The sequence below is a fragment of the Antechinus flavipes genome, chromosome 6, assembly GCF_016432865.1.
Source record: "Antechinus flavipes isolate AdamAnt ecotype Samford, QLD, Australia chromosome 6, AdamAnt_v2, whole genome shotgun sequence".
NCBI lineage: Eukaryota > Metazoa > Chordata > Mammalia > Dasyuromorphia > Dasyuridae > Antechinus > Antechinus flavipes.
In genome coordinates this window covers 173,695,575-173,710,265 of record NC_067403.1, presented here as the reverse complement: position 1 = coordinate 173,710,265, position 14,691 = coordinate 173,695,575, and positions in this window count along the sequence as shown.

Here is a 14,691-nt window from a genome sequence, read left to right as displayed (position 1 = left end):
CTAAGAAAAAATCCCCAGGACCAGATGGATTTACATGTAAATTCTACCAAACATTTAAAGAACAATTAACCCCAATGCTATATAAACTATTTGAAGAAATAGGGATTGAATGAATCCTACCAAATTCTTTTTATGACACAGACATGGCACTGATACCTAAACCAGGTAGGTTGAAAACAGAGAAAGAAAATTATAGACCAGTCTCCCTAATGAATATTAATGCTAAAATCTTAAATAAAATATTAGCAAAAAGATTACAGAAAATCATCCCCAGGATAATACACTATGACCAAGCAGTATTTATACCAGGAAAGCAGGGCTGGTTCAACATTAGGAAAACTATTAGCATAATTGACTATATCAATAACCAAACTAACAAAAACCATATGATCATCTCAATAGATGCAGAAAAACCATTTCATAAAATCCAACATCCATTCCTAATAAAAATACTTGAGAGAATAGGAATAAATGGACTTTTTCTTAAAATAGTCAGTAGCATATTTTTAAAACTGTCAGTAAGCATCATATGTAATGGGAATAAACTGGAACAATTCCCAGTAAGATCAGGAGTGAAACAAGTTTGCCCACTATCACCATTATTATTCGATATTGCATTAGAAATACTAGCCTCAGCAATAAGAGTTGAGAAAGAGATTAAAGGAATTAGAGTAAGTAATGAGGAAACCAAATTATCACTCTTTGCAGATGATAAGATGGTATACCTAGAGAACCCCAGAGATTCTACTAAAAAGCTATTAGAAATAATTCACAACTTTAGCAAAGTTGCAGGATACAAAATAAATTCATATAAATCCTCAGCATTTTTATGCATCACTAACAAAATCCAATAGCAAGAGATAAAAAAAAAAAGAAATTCCATTCAAAATAACTGTCAATAGCATAAAATATTTGAGAATCTATCTACTAAATGAAAGTCAGGAACTATGTGAATAAAATTATAAAACATTTTCCACACAAATACAGTCAGATTTAAATAATTGGAAAAATATTAAATGTTCTTCAATAGGCCAAGTGAATATAATAAAGATGACAATACTCCCTAAACAGATCTAATTATTTATTTAGCACTATGTCAATCAGACTCCCAAGAAACTATTTTAATGACCTAGAAAAAAATAACAACAAAATTCATACAAAAGAACAAAAGGTCAAGAGTTTTAAGGGAATTAATGGAAAAAAAATCAAATGAAGGTGGCCTAGCTATACCTGATCTAAAAATATATTGTAAAGCAGTGGTCACCAAAACCATTTGGTACTGGCTAAGAAATAGATTAGGCATGGACCCACACTTAACACCATACACCAAGATAAGATCAAAATGGGTCCATGATTTAGGCATAAAGAATGAGATTATAAATAAATTAGAGGAACATAGGATAGTTTACCTCTCAGACTTATGGAAGAGGAAGAAATTTGTGACCAAAGATGAACTAGAGACCATTATTGACCATAAAATAGAAAATTTTGATTATATCAAATTTAAAAAGCCTTTGTACAAACAAAACTAATGCAAACTAGATTAGAAGATAAACAAAAAGAAAAAAAAAACACTTTTACAGTTAAATGTTCTGATAAAGTCCTCATTTTCAAAATATATAGAGAATTGACTCTAATTTATAAGAAATCAAACCATTCTCCAATTGATAAATGGTCAAAGGATATGAACAGACAATTTTCAGATGATGAAATTGAAACTATTTCCACTCATATGAAAGAGTGTTACAAATCATTATTGATCAGAAAAATGCAAATTAAGACAACTCTGAGATACCACTACACACCTGTCTGATTGGCTAAGATGACAGGAAAAAATAATGATGAATGTTGGAGGAGATACAGGAAAACTGGGACATTCATGCATTGTTGGTGGAGTTGTGAACGAATCCAACCATTCTGGAGAGCAATCTGGAATTTTGCCCCCAAAGTTATCAAGCTATGCATACCCTTTGATCCAGCAGTGTTACTACTAGGCTTCTATCTCAAAAATATACTAAAGAAGGAAAAGGGACCTCTATGTGCCAAAATATTTGTGGCAGCCCTTTTTGTGGTGGCTAGAAACTAGAAAATGAATGGATGCCCATCAATTGGAGAATGGTTGGATAAATTGTGATATATGAATGTTATGGAATATTATTGTAAGAAATGATTAGCAGGATAAATACAGAGAGACTTGGAAAGACTTACATGAACTGACACTAGTGAAATGAGCAGAACCAGGAGATCATTATACACTTCCATGTATTCTGATGGAAGTGGATATCTTCGACAAAGAGATCTAATTCAGTTCCAATTGATCAATGATGAACAGAATCAGCTACACCCAGAGAAGGAACACTGGGAAATGAGTGTGAACTGTTTGCATTTTTGTTTTTCTTCTCAGGTTATGTTTACCTTCTGAATCCAGTTCTTCCTGTGCAACAAGAGAACTGTTAGGTTCTGCACAAATATATTGTATCTGGATATACTATAACATGTTTAACATGTATAAGACTGCCTACTATCTAGGGGAGGAGGTGGAGGGAGGGAAGGGAAAAGTAGCAACAAAAGTGAGTACAAGGAATAATGGTGTAAAAAATTACACATGCATATATACTGCTAATAAAACATTATTAAAAAAAAAAAAAGTATAGTGACCACACTTGAGTAAGCTGTCTCTTCAGATGAGCTAAACCAGATTTCAAGCCTGTAAATGAGTTAAAGGTATATATACCACCAAGAATGTGAAGAATTTCTCCAGTGGAATGGGCAAATGAGAACAATTATTTCTAATGGTCATGAAGGTGGCCAAAGCAAGCACTATGGAGCAAGCAGATATAGAAGATGCTAAGATCATCTACTGCAGATTGGGACATTGCCAGTCATCTTATCTTTTGTCCTGGACTTTGATGACTAACAAAGAGAGAGAGAGAGTGACTAATGATTTTGTGCAACTCTGTTTCACTCAAATACAATTCACATACAAGTCATCATAGGTCCTCTTCAAAAACAAAGGAAAAATAACAGTAGAACCCAGACCATTCTTACTTTCTAATCTTATAGAGATCTTGTTCAAATGCTTCAATAAGTTCTTAATCATCTGGAGGCTCTCTAATATGTATTTTAGTATTACAGAGTGAGGAGGGTGTACCTGTCTAGTGTCTGATATCCTGCATTCCAGCTATGTAACTAGCCCACCTCCTTTTCCAATCCTATTTTTATGCTATCTCCCTGTAATCTCTTTGTAATCAATGAATGTCCACCATCCAGTTCTGTATTTCCTTCTGGGTGATCCTATTTTATGATTCTTCAGAGAGGATTGAGTTCTATGACTTATAGTCATAGGGAATATCATTTTAGTGTTAAAAAAGATGAGAGATGATTATAGATATTGAAATCACTAAACAGTTTATAAGATGCAATTGATTCCTACTTAACTCTAGGACTAGCTCCTTGTTCATCTGCCCTTCCTGTCCATCCATCCATCCATCCATCCATTCATCCATATATCCATCCATACACTTATCAATTCAAGGAAACCATCTTCAGTTGTCCTGATTTATATATTGCTACTAGCTCCAGATGGCTTTAAAGGAGCAAATGAGGCAGGTGACTCTGCACAACCCTCCTTCACAAATCTAAATCATCTACAAGTCATAGCATCACCTTCCTGATATCATGATATTCTTCAAGAATGAAGGACATAAAACAATTTATGAGTACCAGTATCAGTTTCCTTATTGGGGACTCAAGTTAAACTGGCCAGTTAGGCAATTCAATTTTTTCCTCTCTCTCTTTCTCCTTTCCTCCCTCCTTACTTCCTCTTCTTCCTTATTTCCTTCTCCCCTCCCTCCCTCATTCTCCTTTCCTTCCTTCCTTCCTTCCTTCCTTCCTTCCTTCCTTCCTTCCTTCCTTCCTTCCTTTCATCTTTCTTTCCTTCCTTCCTTCCTTCCTTCCTTCCTTCCTTCCTTCCTTCCTTCCTTCATTTCTTTCTTCCTTCCTTCCTTCCTTCCTTCTATCCTTCTTTTCTCCCTCCCTTCTTCCCTTCACCCAAACCCACAATCATTGTTTGGGTCCTAAATGCTCAGAGTGAATGCAAATAACAATTGTTTTTGTTTTGACCAGAAACCCTGAAGATCTGTCCCTCAGAGACTGATTTTTAAAGTAGGTAAAGTAGGTAGTGAGACCATTCTTGGTCTCATTTCTTACCTAGCTTAAATCACTAAATGGATATTGCCTCTGTCAGGCTGAGACCTGGCAAAGATATTAGTTTAAATTTTCAAGACCTCCCACTGCAACCTGATTCATCTCTAGTTATCCTGATCTATATCTTTCCACTGGACCCAGATGGCTCTGAAAGAGAATGTGAAGCTGGTCATTTTTTACAGTCCTCCCTCACTTAAAGTCAATTTATTTGCAAATCATAGCATACCCTTCCTGACATTATGGTCCTTTTCCAGGACAGTGAGATCAATTCTATCAGCTGGTAATTAAAATACCTGGAAAGTAATTGGCCAGAGTCACACACACTAAATTGACTCTGACATAGTGATGCCATTTTGGTCCTCTTAAAGAATAAACAGCAACCCATCAATGTAAGTTATATTTTAAATCTACATTGTCTTACCTGTGTGGATGTTAAAGTGGAATTCTTTTAAGCAGATAAAAAATTCTTTTAGTAGTCACTTCAAGATAATGATTTCTCTAATCATAAAATGAGAGTGGGGCTGTTGTAGAACAAATTGAAAACAATGAAGGGGAGAAATGTAATGAATGTCAAGTAAAAATCTAAGTCAATCCAACAGGACAAAGTAAAGGATGACACTTAAGAACATCCCCATGGTTAGGATGTGTGACTGTGGCAAGAAAGAGGAATCATAATATGTTTACTTTGAGTAATGAGAGATGAAGAATGAGAAATATACATGTCTAAAAATCATCTTAAATGAAAACAACTTGTAGCTCCAGAAGAAGGCATATATGAGTTCCAAAAGGCAGGGACCATTTTGAGAAGTAGGGAAAACATTAGATAGAATAACCATGTATTTGTGATTAAACACGGTAAGGGTAGGGAGTGAGGGGGAAAGATGTGGTGATTTGATATAGGACTCAGGATAATTTTCATACAACAACACGTTTATTTGACTTGCTTCCTGTATAAATTTTAGTAAGAATGAGGCATAGCCGGGGGAAAAAAAGGAAAGTTGGATAACATCTACAAATAGAATAATTTTAAAATGTAATAATGTACGAAATCTCAGTTTAGCACTCCAGAAATCATACCCCCTTATAAAGGAAACACAAAGAATAAAAGAAAGAAGTATTAAAGCTATAGTTCATAAAAGGGGGAATAGAATCAAAATTCTCTATGGCAAAATTGAAAGAATAAAAAGAAGGATCAAACGATGAAAATTTATTGGAAAAAAGAATAGAAAAAAATGTTGTTTAAAGTAAGAGGATGGAGAAAGCTTATTATTAACTTGTCAGGGAGCCAGAAGGATCATTATATAGAGAATTACAAGGAAGGAAAGAAGGAAGAGGGAAGGAAAGAAGGAAGGAAGAAAGAAAAAAGGAAAGAAAGAAGGAGAAGGGAGGAAGGGAGGAAAGAAGGAAGAAAAAGGAGGGGAAAAGGTAGAAAAGATGTAATTAGTATTACTCTAATATGAGTGTTCATTCAAGCCACATGCCAAACATAGGAATGCTTCAGGGTGAATTTATAGGAGAGTCCAATTCCCCATATAAGAATGAAATATAAAGAATCAGATTAGAAAAAAAGTGATTTAATTTAATATTTCTTTCATCGTTAGTACTTGGTATAATACTGATTTCATTAGTAGAGTTAGGAGTTTGAGGGATTTTGGTTATGATGAGAAAGATTTTGACTTTGAGATAGTGATGGGACATCCAAGTAGTCCCATTCTTAATTCTTCAGTACTTTGATAGATGCATAATTTGATTGACAGGAGAACTCCCACAAACCAAATTGATTTTGACTTATCCATACACAGTTTTTTAATCATATCTTGGGCAATCTTTGTTTTCTTCAGGGAGTATGTCTTCAACATCCTTAAATAGTTAGAGCAGTGACAAGATGGTAGAATAGAGGCTGAACCCCTGCTTAATTCTCCAAACATTACCTTTCTAGCAAGGTTAAAATAACACTTCAAATAAAATTCTGGAGTGTCAAAGTCAACAAAAGGTCAGGGTGACACATTTTTCCAGACCAAAACAACACTGGAATTTGGCAAAAAAGTATTTGGTGCTAGATCTGGGCTAACCCAGGTCACATTTAGCAGCAGGACTAGAGGCCTACCTTGGAGGCATTGTGACAGAAGCAGAAACAGCTTTGGGAGCTTTATACCCACAAAAATTAAGGGAGTGAAACAACTGATCAGAAAGAGGACATTACTGGCTCTGTGTGCAACTGGCACTGATTAGAAATTGTATTGCCCATATATAGTTCTGAATTATAATCCAGAGTAGAGAGGAACTTTGTGATTGATCATAAGGAAGCAGTAAACTTAGTCTCAGTTCCAAAACAAAAATAAGCAATAGTTTTTACAGCTTCAGGAAGGCAGAGTTTTAGGACCAGAGTACTAGCACATGGAACTATAGAGGAACAGAGGCCTTTTCTAGACAAAAATGAGTACATGGAAAATGCCATCTACAGCCAGAGAGAGAACTAAGGAGACATAACAGGTATCAAAGAATAGTATTTTCATCTTTGTGGTTGTTTGTTTACTTCTTTCTCATATTTTCCTCATTTGGTCTGATTTTTCTTGTACAATATGAGAGGTATGAAAATATATTTAAAAGAATTGCACATATTTAACCTGTATCAGATTGCTTGTTGTTTTGGGAGGAAAAAATTGAAACACAAAGTCTTACCAAAATAAATGCTGAAAAATATCTTTACATGTGTTTGGAAAAATAAAATACAACTGAACTGTTAAAAAAAAAAAACACTTAAATCACAGACTACAAAAGCAGTGACCGTACCTTCCCCTAGATCATACCACTTTAGAAACACTGAGCTCTCCAAGCCCTGGCAACTGGCAACATGGCTAAATGTACCAAGAAAGTCAGTATTATGGCCTTATGGCAAAAGATGCACAACAATTTAATGTAGAAAATAACTCCTTAAGAAGAATTGGTCAAATGGGAAAAAAATACAAAAACTCACAAACTAAATAATATCTTAAAAATTAGATATGGGCAATTGGAAACTAATGATTCCATAAAACATAAAGAAGAATAAAACAAAGTCAAAATAATGTTTAAAAAAATTTTAACATTGTGTAATATTGCATCTAAAAAACCTGTTAGAAAATAAATCAAGGAGAGAGAATTTAAATATTATTAGACTACCTGAAATCACTGATTAAAAAAAGGGGGGGGGGAGAGCCTAGATACCATATTTCAATAAATTCTAAAGAAACATTAACCTGAGATCTTGAAATGAGAAAGTAAAATAGAAATGGAAAGAATCCACTGATAAAAATTTGAAAGAGAAATAAACGAAGAAAAAATAAAATCCTACTGACAAGACAATTATACCTAAACTTCAAAGCTTCCAGGTAAAGGAGAAAATATTCTAAGCAGTCAGAAAGTAACTATTTGAATGTCATGGAGCTTCAGTCAGGATTATACAAGCTCCTACATTAACAAAGCAAAGCATGTGGAATATGATATTGTGGAAGGCTAAAGAACTAGAATTATAATCAAGAATAATCTAACCAGCAAAAAAGTATAATCTTTCAGGGGAAAAATAAACATTTAAAGAAATAGACTACTTTCAAGCAATACTTGATGAAAATAGTAGCACTGAATAGAACATTTGACATACAAACTCAAGCATAAAAATTTGAAAATGAAAGAAAAATAAAGAAATTCAATACAGTAAAACTGGTTGCATTCCTAAATGGAAGATGATATCTTTAATTCCTAAAAACAAACAAATAAATAAGTAAATCTATCATTACAGAAGTTAGAAGCAGGTATGAATGGATTATACTGAAATGTCTTAAAATTAATAAAGTTGTGCAAGAATAATGACCTAGGATAATAGGTTAGGAAAAAGTACACTGGGAAACTAATTCACATAAAGGTGCAAGAATGGGCTTTTACAGTGGGGAAAAAATGGAGAAGCATGACAAGCCACACATTAAACTCATATTCATTGGAAAATGTTTAAAGAGGAAAGAATGTATATAGAAATTCAGTTGTTAATAGTTTTCCCAGAGGAAAAAAGAAATAAAAGAAACAAGATGGTAGTGATAAAAAGTATAGAAGGTTAAAAGAGGAGGAATTAGAAGCAAAAGAGACTTCTTTCGATCAAGGATTGGACAAAAAGTGAGAGAAAAGAAGAAACAGAAGAAAATGAGATTCAGGTAAATGGAGCTTTCTTTAAATGGGTAATATCAAAAATGTTTACAGGAAGTTTCTTTGATAAGGGATTCTTTTTAAAAAATGTATTAAGGAACACTCAAGTTTAAAAAAAAGACGAGTTCAAATTCAGCCTTAGATACTTACTAGCTATATGTTCCTGAACAAGTTAATTATTCTATGTTTGCCTTAGTTTCCTTATCTGTAAAATGGGGATAAAAATAGCACCCAACTTATAGGATTAACATGAGATGATGATCATAAAGTACTTAGAGCACTGTCCAATACACCATAGGCACTATATAAATATTAACAGTAATAATAATTTCAAATTAATAATATTCCTAAAATGTATATAGAAGTATTCTTTTTGGAGAATGTTCTCTTAGTGATAAACAACAAACAATAAACAATAAAGCAAATCACATTGCACAAACAACTGTATGATGTATAGACTTGGTCTGCAAACTTATAATTACATTTCTCATCTCTATAAAAATCTTTGTGAATTAGTATGTATGCTCTTACAGACAATATCCTGCATGAAATGAGACATAAACCATACCATTTTTGGTTTTTGTTTCTATTTTTTGTAAAAAGGCAGTCCATTTCCTTCTTAATTAAGAAAAAAATCCATTTAATGGCAATGGAGTCATCAAAGTTAGATTTGAATGCCTCAGTTTCCTGATCTATTAAAGAGAAATAATGATGTCTTTCTTAAATATTTCATAGGATTATTTGAATACTTAAATGTGAGAGTGAAGAAAGAATACATGACTTTACTTGGATAGATCATATAGGAGTGAGTACTTGCATTTGCCAATGAGCCAAGGTTATATACCTCCGCATGGGAAAGGAGACCTTATCCTCAAAAGAAGAGTCTAACCCCATAACAGATTTTATCAGCTTCTTCAGTGAAGACAGGGGAAGAAGTCATTTCCCTGCTTTTATGGAATTTTAGTTAGAACATCTACATTTAAATGTCAACTCTGCTGAGGCATATTTGTGAAACTTTTTATCACATCATTTCTCTCTCTTGGTTTAGTATTCTTACCTATTGCAAAACATGCAGTTGGGACAAGATAATCTCTAATATTACAGTAGCTTTAAATACAGTGATCAGTTAGACTCTGTAAATATGATTTTAAAATATTGTCTGACATGATTCTGATCATTTTTCTGCTTGCCATTCTTTCTAGAGTTTATTGTGCTTCAATTTTCCATTGCTTCACTATTTTGAAAATTAATACATATTTCCAGCACTAGAAAGCAAGCCTGTTGGAACCCCAATTTTATCTATGAGTCTATTTTAAAAATCTATTGATTGATTAAGGTCAGTTAAAAGCTCAGTGCCTCAATTTTCCCCATCTGTAAAAGAAAGTTGCAGTAAATAGCTGGTGTCTAAAATACCTTCTAATTCTAAATTTATAATGGTATGATTCTTTTAATTAGATTTATTGAAAGAATTATAGAGAAAAATGATTGGAAAGAAGCTAAATGCCAGAGTACAAAAAGAAATGCACTTGTAAATTTCTTTTGTGGGGAAAAAAAGGCAATGGGCCAATAGGCTAATGGGGGTGCCCTGGCCATGTTCCACATTTAAACTGCTCTCTTGGTGGCAGACAGCCATTGCCTTTAAAAAAAAAAGTGACACTAGCTGGGGACGTAACCTTTTCATGTGTTTGAATAATAATAAAAAAAAAATCTCACTGTGAAAATTTCCTGGCTGTCAGAAACTCAGTGACTTTCAACTGTTTGCAGATTTAATTATGTCATTTAAGGGTTTCTTTAATTAGTATCAAAGTCTAAATGAATGGAGGTTGGAGGAAGGGAGGAGAAATCAACATCTCCAGATGCCTAGTATTGTACTATAAACTCTGTAGTTATTAGAATGGAGTCATTTAAAAGCTTTATTAACTCAGCCATTATTAGTTTCCAAAAATAAAGTGAAATCAAATGAAATAAATTTAAAGCTGGCTGTGAATGAAGATTGAGAATTAAACACAGTTTTAAAGAAAAACAAGTGACTAGTAGAAATTCATGAAAAGTGGTGATTTTTTTTTTTTTTGCTAAGTTTTATCTGTTGTATCTAAAGTTGACAACTCAGGAATCATTTTAGTCATCAATTTAATTTAGTAGCAACTAGTTAAGAAATTTGGAGATTCCCGTTACTTTATATTTATTAAAAACAAATATATAATAGGTAACATCAATCATAGTACAATTTAGTCTATTAAATACTTTACAAATAGTGTGTTGTTATATCTTCCAATAACCCCATGTAGTAGTTGCTATTATTGTCTCCATTTTACAAATGACAAAACTGAGAACAGAGGATAAGTGACTTCCCAAGGAAAACACAACTTTTAAGTGTCTAAGTTCATATTTGAAATCAGATATCCCTCATTCTAGGATTTGCATTGTGCCATTCAGCTGGGATATATATGTATGTGTATTTTGTATGTATGCATGTATAGTTGTGTATGCATGCATGTATATGTGTGTATATGTGTGCAGCACATATATGTATATAGATATGTGTTTGTGTGTGTACGGGTGTATGTTGTGTGCATGCATATCTATGTGTATATAACTGTATATGTGTACATTGTGCATGTATGTATACACATGTGCAGATATGTGTGGGTGACATGTGTGTATGGTGTGAGTGTAATATATGAATAAGATATATGTCTCATATGTGTATAAATAGTGTGCTGTGTGTGTATATATGTGTGTGTGTGTGTGTGTGTGTGTGTGTGTATAGATGGTTAGATAGATAAGCAAACAGAATGCAAGGCACTGTTGCAGAATGCAAGGCACTGTTGGTTTCCAAAGATCAGTGTTCAAATCCCATTTCTAAAAAAAAAATACTAGCTGTTACTTCTCAGTTCTCCCCAGGATAATTTATAGGATGAAAAGTTGCAGACAAATTGCCATTATTATATTATTATATTCCATATTTATGGAATTATATTATTATATTCCATATTTATTATATTATTATATTCCATATTTATGGAATTATTATTTGTTCTTCCTTCTTGAAGAGGATCATGACATCAAGAAGATAATGCAATGATTAGCAATTGAATTGGATTTAAATGAGAGAGATGTACAAAGTCAACAACTTGACTTTCTTCTCCAGAGCCATTTGGTTCCAATAGCAAGACAAAGGTTAGTATGACTAGAAGTGGCTTAGTATGATTAGAAGAATGGAGTGGGAGTTTTTTTCAAGCTAAGGTCTTTCTCAGGCCTCAGTTTGACTGAGGCAATGCCCATTCAGTGATTAAGATTAGGGAAAAAATAAGACAAAGAGCCAGCTTATATACATGTATATATACACAAATGCATGTGTGTGCATGCGCATGTCTGTGTGCACACCTATGTGTGTGTGTGTGGGGGGGGGGGACATGTGCCTGTGTGTGTGTAAATCTGGGAGGAGAAGACCCTAAGAATTTTTGGACTAAACAAAAACAATCGCAATGTACATTAACTCTCAGCAATCAAGGACCAAAGAAATCTATTATTGACCCATCAATGAGAGGCATAATGATTGAGTATAAGGCAGGCATGGTCCTTAAGAAAGAAATCCAGTCCCTTTCCCCAAAGATAAAAAAAAAAAAGAAGGAAGGAAGAAAAGAAGGAAATGGGGGAAAAAGGAAGAAAAGAAGGAAAGGATAGAGGAAGGAAAGAGAGAAGAAAGGAAGGAAGGAAAGAGAGAAGAAAGGAAGGAAGGAAGGAAGAAAGGAAGGAAGGAAGGAAGAAAGGAAGAAAGGAAGGAAGGAAGGAGGGAAAGAGGGAAGGAAGGAAAGAGGGAACAAAAGAATGAAGGAAGGAGGAAAGAAATTGCCCAACTATAGAATTACAGAATGATCAGTTAGGAGGTACAGTGAATAAAACACTGCACCTGGAATCAATATTCATCTTCTGAAATCTGGCCTCTCAAATACTTACTAGCTGTTTGACCTGGGCAAGCAACACTCTTTGCTTCAGTATTCTCATCTGTAAAATAAACTGGAGAAGAAAATGACAAAAAAGAGGGTCACAAAGAGTCAGACATGAATGGAATGACTGAATAACAAAAAGAAATATGGAAAGTACAGAAATAGGTGAAAAACAAAAATTACTAAACACACAATGACCACCAAAAAGCCTGATATGGGCAACTTTTTTCTTTGTAAATTATTGATTGTGGAAGCATCATCTTTAAGCTACTTTAGTAATTTGCTTCCTTGTCAATAAATTAGATAATAGGTAAGAGCTAATATTTATACAATACACAATACATATACACATATTTTTGAAAAGCCTTTTTATCTTAATAATAACTCTGGAAGATAAGCATGATTATTGTTGTTGTTGTTGTTATTTTCATTTTTTCAGATGAGAAGACTGAAACAGACATATAATTTAGGTGACTTGCCCAGGATCACACAGCTATCAGACATCTAAGGCCTAGTTTTAGCTTAAGAATTCCCTAGCTTCAGACCCAGGGCTCCATCCACTGTGGGTGCAGTAGAAAGAATACCATACTTGGGGACTGCTAGGCTTATGTTCAATTCTCCTTTGATATTTATTAGCTATATATGACTCTGGGCAGTCACTTTATGCAATAGATTAGTTCCCCCAAACAACTAACTCTTACTATGTTATTGGCATTGATAAAGCTAACCCTTATGTGGTCAGTTGAGTTTTAGTTGCTAGTTACTTTGCAAAAATATTTGAAATTACTAGAAACATAAATGATATGTTTATCATTTATTTTGTTCTTTTTAAACTTCATTTATTTATTTATTCATCCATTCACTCATCTATTTATTTATTTATTCATTCATCCATTTATTTATTTATTAGTCTCTTTATTTACTTATTTATTTATTTACTCATTCATTTATTCATTCATTTGTTTGTTTTGTTTGTTTATGCTTTTTAAAGTCTCAGTGCCAAGAGAAAGTTATCAAATTATTTAGAAGTCCTTAAGTAGAGGGGAATCCTTGAATTTCTGAGATATTGGTACCATTTTTAAAATTCTCATTATGTCCATACTTTTAGCCAATAATTCTTCTCTGGATGACATTTCATGTATGGTGTTGGATGAGATTGATTAATCTTCTGTGATTCATTTTTCTATCTTGAATGCTAAAACCTTATAGGGATTACATCCCTACAAAATATAGTTGTATTATAGAACCTAGAATGATAAGGAATCACAAGTATAAGAAAAGAAAGTACCTTATAGGTTATTTAATTCAATTGCCTAATTCTAATTTGGAAAAACTGGGACCGCAAAAACTTTAGCTACATGCTCAAAATCAGAACTTTACTTCAGATTCCCTGATTTCAAATCCAATATTATTATGTGTCATTTTTAAGTGTTTAACTTTAAGTACATTAGTTTATACCCTGCTCCTTAATCATGAATTAGGGGATGGTAAACCATACATTTCCACCATGACAATATATTACATTAACTCAACAACATTTTCCTTGGTTCTGTTTTTTTTTTTTTTAATGGCAATCTATGATGTATTCTGTGACTTTTTAAATTAAAGCTTTTTATTTATCAAACTATATACATGGATAATTATTGACATTTACTCCTTAAAAAAAACCCTGGGATTTAATTTTTTCCCCTTCCTTCCTCCCCATCCCACCTCTGATAGGCAAGTCATTCAATACATGTTAAACATGTGCTATTGCTCTATACATATTTTGACAAATATCATGCTGCACAAGAAAAATCAGATCAAAAAAGAAAAAGAAATGAAAAAGAAAACAAAATGCAAGCAAACAGCAAAAAGAGTGAAAGTATTATGTTGTGGTCCACATTCAGTTCCCACTGCCCTCTTTCTGGATGCAGATGGCTTTTTTTTTTTTAAATCACAAGACCATTGGAACTGGTCTGAATCATCTCATTGTTGATAAGAATTATGTCCATCAAAATGGATCATCATATAATCTTGCTGTTGCCATGTGCAATGATTTCCAGGTTCTGCTCATTTCACTTAGCATCAGTTCATGTAAGCCTCTTCAGACCTCTCTGAAATCATCCTGCTGATCATTTCTCATAGAACAATAATATACCATAATTCATATACCATAACTTGTTCAGCCATTCTCAAACTGATGGGCATCTACTCAATTTTCAATTTCTTTCTGCTACAAAAAGGGCTGCCACAAAGATTTTTGCATGTATGAATCCCTTTCCCTCCTTTAAGAACTCTAGAATACAAGCCTAGTAGAAACACTGCTGAATCAAAGAGTAAGCACAGTTTGATAGCCCTTTGTGCTTAGTTCTAAATT